Genomic DNA, 9,655 nt, shown 5'->3' on the forward strand with positions numbered 1-9,655 from the left:
CAAAAGAATGAAGTTAGACTATTGCCTTACAACATAGACAATAATTAACTCAAAAATAGAACTGAATGATATATTAAAAAGAGAAGACTCCATCAATAATATAAAAAAGTTTAAAACAGGCAAAATTTAAGAAAAATTATAAAACACTCCTGAAGCAGAGTTGGACAAATAGAAAGACATATCATATTCCTGGAATGAATATTCAACATCATTAAAATATATTATTTATAAGTTAATATATAAATATCATAGGACCAAATTAAAAGGAAAAATTTTTATTTTATTTTTTTCTGGAGCCAGACAAGTTAATTATAAAGTATGTTTGCAAGAACAAAAAGCAAAAATAGCTAAAATCTCTCTGATTAAAACATTGTGAACAGAACCAATAATAGACTTACTTACATACAAAAATTGAATTTATGATACCATAACATTTCATACTAGTGGGGGAAAGATGAACTTCTTGATGAATGGTAATGGAATATATCAATAACAAAATAAAAAATGAAAATTGGTCTATTCCTCATCCCATATACCAAAAAAGAATCCAAAATGAATCAAAGATTTAAATGTTAAAAATAACAACTAACATATAATGGAGTATGGAGTAATAAAGTATGAAATAATTATTTTATGATCTAAAAATGGGAATAATTAATAATGACTTTAAAATCCACATTCAATAGGAGAAAGCTTGAGATATATGAATATATGAATGTATATAATTATACATGATATAATCTATATAATACATATATATCATATATTTATAATATTATATAAATATAATATAAATTATATATATAATTTTTAATGTATAATTTTATGTATTTTATATGTATAATTTATAATTTTTGCAAGTACCAAAATAGTTTGTAACTTACTTTCAAAACACACCAGAAGAGTCAGTAATCTTAACATAAAAATAACTTCTAAAAACATAAGAAACAACAAGACAAATGCATGAGACATATAAAGACACTGATTTGCAGAAAGTAAAAAACAAATGGTCCTTAACTGATGAAAAGATGTTCAACCTCACTTATGGTAAGAAAAATGAAATTTAAAAGCAACACTGAAATGCCATTACTTTCCTCCCAGATTGCCAAAATCCAAAAGGTTGACAAGCACACTATTTGTGAAACTTCAAACATATACACACTCTTGTAGATTAGCAATGGATATATTAAATTACACAAGCAATATGGTAACATCTAGCAAAATTATATATCCATATAAGGTATGCATATATATTGACCTATTGACCCAGCAATCTTGCTTCTAATAATTTGTCACAATGACACATTCCAAAAGTACAAAAAGACATATTCCCAAAGATGTTCGTTACAGCACTGTTTGTCATAGTAAAAGACTATGTCCCTAAGTGTCCGTCTATAGAGGACTAGTTAAATAAGCTATGAGTTTCAATTCTGTAGCATATATACTAAAATTGGAACAATACAGAGAAGATCAGCATGGCTCCTGCACTAGGATGGCACTCAAATTCGTGAAGCATTCCATGCTTTTTAAAAAAATATTAAACACTAAGCAAAGCCAGCATGCTTATGGCAACCTGTTTAGGGTTCAGTTTTGTTTTGGCACTAGCTGAACACAAAGGTTCTTGTTTAATTCTTAGCCTAAGTATACAGGATCATAGGGGAGAGGGAGTCTGTGTTCTCTACCTCCTGAATACTTAACATAATTTAAATATGAAAAAAAGAAAAGTAAACCTGCGCTACAATTCCCAGATGGTTAAGTGTAGCCCTCAGAGCTCGGCCCAAGGCAGAATCTAAATCCCACCTTTTCAAGATTATGTGTATGTGTATATGTATATGTATATGTATATGTATATGTATATGTATATGTATGTGTGTATATATACACACACACTTATATGTATATATGCACATGTATATATATATGAAATAATGGTGTGTGGCCAATTATGATTATAATTTTTTCAAATACTGTGTCTCACAAAGTTGTCTGTATTAGTTTAAGGAGACCAGGGAATTTTTAAATTTTTTATTTTATTTTTATTGATTTAGGGATACAAGTCCTGTTTTGCCACATGGATATATTGCATAGTGGTGAAGTCTGGACTTCCAGTGTAACCATCACCCAAATAGTGTTCATTGTGCCCATTATGTAATTTCTCATCCCTAGCACCCCCGACCCTCCCACCTTTCCTAGTCTTCAAGGTCTATTCCAAACTCTATGTCCACATGTACACATTATTTAGTTCCCGCTTATAAGTGAGAGCATGCATTTAAGACACTAAATCATTGATTTCTTTAATATACTTGAAGTTACTTTGTGATTTGTTGTTACTTTTTAACCTTCTGTGTCTACTCTGGGAAGAGTGGGTTCTAGGTCCACCTTTTTGCTTTGTGAGGCCAAGCACAGGTGTCTGCTCACCCTGCATGACTGACCAGAGAAGTTGTTGCAACAGGTTCTGCCTTTTTCAGAAACCTTGCGGGATGAACAGGCCAGCAGGGATGCCCTCCTGTATGTTCTGATGTTCTGTTTTTGTAAGAAGAAGAAAAGAAAGAGAACATAAAACTGTACTGATAGGTTGTGAGTGGGAGGAAGGATAGCATTAGGAGAAATACCTAATGTAAATGACGAGTTAATGGGTGCAGCATGCCAACATGGCACATGTATACATATGTAACAAACCTGCATGTTGTGCACATGTACCCTAGAACTTAAAGTATAATTAAAAAAATAAATAAAATAGAAAGGGTCTTGATAGCCAGGAGCAGTGGCTCACACATGTAATTCCAGCACCTTGGGAGACCAAGACAGGAGGGTAGCTAGAGGCGAGAGGTTTGAGACCAGCCTGGGTAACATAGCGAGACCCTGTTTCTACAAAAAGTTAAAAAAAAAAAAAAAAAAAAAAATTAGCTGGGTGTGGCAACATGTGAGATCAGGGTGTGGTGGTGGGTCGGTGTAGCCCCAGCTACTCTAAGCTTAGTCGGGAGTATCTTGAGCCCAGGAGTTCAAGTCCAGCCTGGGCAACATAGTGACCACCAATCTCTACAACAAATAAATAAATAAAATGAAAAAGGATCTTGAGAAACTGACTGGTCAAATTGGATTTACAGTAACATTTTTCATTGCTGGAGTGAGGTAGCAGCTCTCCTCTGTAGCTGAAAATTGTTTCAGTTGGGGGTGGAGGAAAAAGAATACCTCTAAGTTTGCTCTTAAAAATAATCACATAGAAGCATGAGCTATATATTGGAAGTGCCCTGGTTTCAATCCACGTGCTTAATAGTGGTACATAATACTAAAGGGGTTTAAATGTACATAAAATTATAGTTTGAAATTATTTGCTTTACTGTTCACATTGTGGATCACTATAATTTCAAGAAGTGCCATTATAAATAAAATGAGGCACTTTAGGATGCTGTCTATTTTTAAATGTGAACTTGAATTCACATGATCAAAAATTGCGTTTTCTTTTTTTGAAAGAAACACAGGTCTAGTCTGTCCTTTTAAACTAATTGTTCTCTTAAGCTATGTTATAAATCAAGTCATTACCAGTTAACTTTAAAAGCACATCTATTTAACAGTATTGTTTTGAAAAAATATGCTACAGGTTAAAAAAATGCTACATAAAAATGAGAAGCTGCTAATGTTTTGAAATCTGTTGTTTTGTAAAAGGTAAATTAGCTAAAAGGTTTATTTAGCTAATAAATCATACAAACAATTTTGTATGATTCAATAAAGAAAACACCAAGGTATAATAAAAATAAAAACAAAACAAAACTAACTAAATAAACTATGAATACGCAATGAAGTATTATACTAGTGTGTAATTAAACATGTATGTGTATGCTGCTGCTTTTATATGATCTTTGGGATGTATTAAATAAAAAACAATAAAACTATTGGAAACATTTTTGTATAATATGGCACAACATTTAATTGAGAAAGAAGGGACTAATATATATTTTATATCTACATATATCCATATATTCATATGTATATTTACATGTACACATAAATATATATTAAAGGATATATATATATATAAATCCTTTATTTTAAAGTGGATAGATATGGAATATAAAAGGACATATATACATATAAATCCTTTACTTAAAAATGGAAGAAAAAACATATTTTATGATTTTTTTTTTTTTAGCAGAGAATAGCAGAGACAAGATTGATTGAAGTTAGACTTTTCTAATACATTTTGTTTTGTAGGTTTGACTTTAATACCACGTAAATGCATATACTTTTGAAACAAAATTACATAAGACTTAAAAAGGAATTGCTAGTAATTAAAAAAAAAAAACAACCTTTGAATTGAGTTGTCGGAAAAATGATGCAGAGAGAAACTGTTTCAAATAACTTTAAAATGCAGTAATTGTATTGCATGCTTTTAACGGATTAAATTCAGAAGATAACAATAATTAAACAAAACATAAACACACCCAAGCTTATTGTTAGTCAGTTGTGTGTATGTGTACAGAAAATAGTTATGTGAATAAACAAAGATTTTCAATGTTAAAGAAGAGATCATATTTAAAATCAAATAAGATACGCCAAGAAGTATAATCCCACATTTCAATGAAGATACCAGTATGAACTCGTGTTGTATTTTCTTCGGCAGGAAAAAAAAAATACTTGAAATCGTGACTGAAGCAATAGCAATGAGCACCCCTAATGCTCAGATCATGAAATTAATCACAACATTAATCAGGGATCCTTGAAAATATGACCAATTCCTGATTTGAGGTAGAAAATGAGTCTAGATCATTGAAAATATGAAAGTTACAAAAGACAGTTGGAGTTTGATTCAAAATGATTCAGATAAAATTTTAAAAGGCTTCCACTGTCCAAAAATGGAAAATTTGAGTGTTAAGGATATTAAAATACAGCAATATTTTAAAATTCATCAGTTTATAATATCAAAAAACAAAACACAAAAATACCATTATTGCTTACCTATGGAGAAGTAGAAAATCAACTCATTATTTGAAAACTGAGAAGCAAGAAAAAGTTTATATGGCAAAACATATGATCATTAATAGTAAAAAAATTTTGAAAAGATATTATGATACAGTATTTGTACTCTCCAATAATAAAATATTATAGAATATTTAAACCATGTGGCTTTAGTACAGTAATAATAAAGCAATAAAATAAAATATACATCCAAGTATATCTATTATTCATATGAAACATTTAGCATTCAAATTATTGACAAAGTGCTAGATTGTTTAATGAGTAGTTCAGACATAATTGGTTAACTATTTGAAGAACTAACTTTCATTCTTACCCTGTACCATAACAACATCAATTCCAGATATAATGAAGAGAATGTAGAAGTTGGGGAAGGAGAAAAGAAAAGGAAAGAGGATGAAGAAGAAAAAGAAAATGAAAAAAATGAAAGTGAAGAGTTGGATAAAGAGAGGAGTGTAAGAAAAAAAAAATTCCAGTATTAGAGTGGGTCAAGACTTTCTAGGCAAATGCCTCAAGAAAAAAGAAGAAAATATTCAATAAAATGAACTCTAGAATCAGATTCTCTAATTTTAAATACCAAGCTCTAACACATAATAATTGGTATGCAACTTGGGAAAGACACTGAACTGCTCTGTGCCTCAGTTTCCCCACTGAAATAAGGATAATTATTGTATGCATTTTAAAGGTGGTTTAAAGATTAAATAAAATTGCATGTATTAAAAATTTAGTACAATCTGAAATCTATAAACTACATAAATGTGGGCTATTACTGAATACAATTTGAAATTTTGCATATTAAAAACTTTATAACAATAAATACAAATGACAAACTGAGAAAATACAACATGTAAATGTAATAGATTAAAGACTAATAAAATTATAACTACATAAAATAAATATACAAAGGAGAAATAATAAAAGATCAGTAATTTAAGAAATATCAATGACAAGACTTGAAAAAATATTCCACTAATTAAAATCAAAGCAAAGGAAATTAAAATTGGATACTCATTGTCTCTGGAAAAAAACTGAAGACAAGATTCAGTATTGGTGAAATTATACTAAAACTCCCAATCTCTTAACACTGCTGGGACAAATACATCATTAACACTCTGCAGGGTAATTTAGAGGCGTGGGTCAAGTCTAAATTTATGCTAAGAAAATGCTTAGGAAATTAGTATACAAAAATATTCTTTATACTATTATTTGTAATAGTAAAAACCTAGCATCAACCAATGTATCCAGTGTATCCAAAGATATGTGATTGGTCAAATGCATTTTGATATTTAGAAGAATTTTTAATGACATGTGTATGATATATTATAAAGTTTTTAAAAACAGGTCACAATGCTTTCACCAGGATACTAATTTTGAATAAATACATAGTGGTATTTTTTTCTTTTTACATGTACATTTTAAAAATTTTCTTCTGTGAAAACACATTTATTTTGTAATTTGTAAAATTTTTAAAAAGCTTCTCAAAGTTTGAAAAATAAGTTATTATAATTATACTAGCTTACCATGAGTTGGTAGTGATGTTTTTCTTACAAGTAAAATAAATAAAGAATAAATAGTGCTCATAGCTATGATTCCTGGCATCTCTCAAGGGCTATAATGAGGAAAAAGTCCAACCTGGCTGGCAGATTCTTATGAGTTTTGTAGACCATGGTGTCCCTCCTATATGACATCTTAAGCTGACCTAAAAGGGCATGAATTCTGAGAAAGGTTTACACAGAGTAAGCTTTTCTAAACATTGCAACATCTTTCCCAATCTTCATCTCAGCCTAGCAAACACTTATCACCTTCAAAAGTGACATCTCATAATAAGCACAGAGAGGACTATTTTCAAGAAAGTGGGGGTAATGGACTTGTTGATTTCAAAATCATACCCAGTTCAGAGTTACTCAACCTTCAAGGTCCTATCTAGTAATCATGTATTCTGTTTGTGGGGTCTTGGCATTTAGAACGTGTCTCCTACTCATTGGTAATGTATGCACCAGATTTTCCCATACTCTTCCAACATCTTGGTGTTGGGAATGTTGCTTAGACCCATATACCCTCCAATTATCCAGCATTCAAATTTCATAAGATTAATAACATTACTACATAAATCTTATATATCAAATAGGGAATAAGTGAAGAACTTGAATCTATTTAACTATCCTAACATCAAAAGTAGACTGTAAAATATTCTAAGATAAATGGGGATGCAGTTCTATCATATGTAGACTCTCTTTATTGATAAGAAAATATAGACTATTAGAAAAGATTACAAGCCAAGGCACATTTGAAATATCTTACCCATTAAGCTAATTGTCCAGCATTGCTTACTTTTAGTCACTCTGCAATATGCTCTGATATGGGCAGAAAGCTGGTTTAGTGACACCAAGCCAAGGGAATGACTAAACAAATTTGTTTTCTGATTAGACAAGTTTAACTATTATGATTCACTACACTAATTATTTTTTCAACAAGTATTTGCTGAACAACTACCACATGCCAGTCACTGTGATTAGTCTATGGGATACATCACAGAACTTTGGAATTAGCATCTTAGTGATGATCTTTTGGCATTAGTGAAAGGAATTTCTAAATGTTTACATCAGGAATCAGCAAACTACAACTTGCAGGCCAAATTTAGCTTTACTACCTGTTCCTGTTAATAAAATTTAACAAAACACAGCTATAGTCATTCATTTATGTATTATCTATGGCTGTTCATATACTACAATAGTGGTTTAGTTACAACAGAGACCATATGTAATGCAAAGCCTAAAATATTTACTGTTTTGTCATTTATAGAAAAAGTTTGCTGACCTTTGGTTTAGATAACACTAAAATCTCAGGTTTCCTTATAAATTTCCATGATTCATTCACCCCAGTCTATTCCTCAAACAACCTCCAGAGTCATCCTTTTTATATGAAAGTGGGATGATATTACTGTGCTCTTAAAAATGGCAATGACTTTTCATGCTCTTACAATGAATACTACATTCTGACACAATGCCTGTCTGTTTTTCTTTTTCTTTTTTTTTTTTTGGTTGCTGTAACTAAATACCCAAGACTGGGTAATTTATAAAAATATATATATATATATTTACTTCTTACAGTTCCAGAGGCTGAGAAGTCCAAGTTTAAGGGACTGTGTCTTGTGAGGCCCTTCTTGCTGATGAGAACTCTCAGGAAAGTCCTGAGACAGCACTGGATATCACATGGTGAGGGGACAAGAGCAGTCCTACTCAGGTCTCTCTTCCTCTTCTTATAAAGCTGCCAGTCCCATCATCAGGGCCATATTCTTATGACCTCATCTAATCCTAATTATGTCTCAGAGACCCCCACCACCAATTAATGTTAGAATTTGGGGATTAACTTTCCAACACATGAAATTTGAGGGACACATTCACACCACAGCAACCTTCAAAGCCCAGCTTCTTTCAGTTGTGGTGGCCTCCTTTCAATTCCTTGAGCAGATCACTCTCTTTATAAACTTTTTCTTTAATCTTTTTCCATTTAAATCTTAGTCTCCCAACTCATTCTTTATTCTTGGATTAAATTTCACTTCTCAGAGAGGATTTCACAGTCATGTTATTTACAGTAATTATTACTACACCACTACTCTGCCCTGTCATTTTATCTTGTACTCTTATTTTCTTTTATGACATGTCTTAAAATTTGTTTGCAGATATTCATTTATGGGTTTGTATGATGCCTGTTTATACCACTGGACTATAAACTCAATGAAGTTAATAATTATGTTAATTTTCTTAACTAAGTGCCCTATACCCATCTGCAGATATCCTGGATAATATTAGTTATGTTATAATTTTTTTGAATGAAGAATGGAGGAATATATTATGATATCAGTTGGGTGGAACTAGACTTTTTTATTAAAGCACAAAAATGGCAGACGTGGTTGAATTTCTTGAATAAAACACAAGATTGTAGTGCAGTACTCAGAAAACTTGTCTAGGTCTTCTAAACCATGATTTCTGAAATAAATAAAAAGTAACAAATAAATTGGTTGAGAGGTTAATCATTGCCAAGACCTAAATTCATAACCTGGAACACTATTTAGAAGAAACATCTCAAATGACACCGAGATGAAAAACATGAGATAACAGATAAGAGATTTGGAGAATAAACCTCAGAGATCAAAAGTACAAATGATAGGATTTCAGGAGGAGAGAAAAAAAATAAAAGAGAGGCAATAAGTGCCTATAGGAACATTTCCCTGAGGGATATGGGTAGGGCAAATGAAAATGACAGAAGTTCCAGTCAGATTTGGTGAGAAAAGACACACACATTTAAGTTCATTCTAATAAAATTATAGAGTTCCAGTGCTAAAGAGAAAACCTTACAAACTTTCAGATAAAATCAAAAAGGATCTGTATTACTTGGCCTGGGCTACCATGACAGAATGACAGACTTGTTGGCTTAAACAACATGAATTTATTTCCTTACAGTTCTGGTGGCCAGAAGTTCAAGACCAAAGCATCAGGATGGATGGTTTCTAGTGAGACCTCTTTCTGGCTTGCAGACAGCTGTGTCCTCACGTTGCCTTTCCTTTAGGTGCACAAGCAAAGAAAGAGAGAGAGTGAGACAGAGAGACAGAGAGATCTGGAGAGATCTGGCATCTTTTTTTTCTTTTTATCAGTCCTGTTTGATTATGACCACACCCTAA

General features: G+C 31.5%; 1 pseudogene; it reads left to right on the plus strand.

Annotated features, from left to right (window-relative positions):
- Positions 1 to 1,427: 1,427 nt before the first annotated feature.
- On the plus strand, positions 1,428 to 1,527 carry LOC119620407 (U6 spliceosomal RNA; annotated as a pseudogene).
- The last annotated feature ends 8,128 nt before the right edge of the window (positions 1,528 to 9,655 follow it).

The sequence above is a fragment of the Chlorocebus sabaeus genome, chromosome 29 (genome assembly GCF_047675955.1).
Source record: "Chlorocebus sabaeus isolate Y175 chromosome 29, mChlSab1.0.hap1, whole genome shotgun sequence".
Classification (NCBI taxonomy): domain Eukaryota; kingdom Metazoa; phylum Chordata; class Mammalia; order Primates; family Cercopithecidae; genus Chlorocebus; species Chlorocebus sabaeus.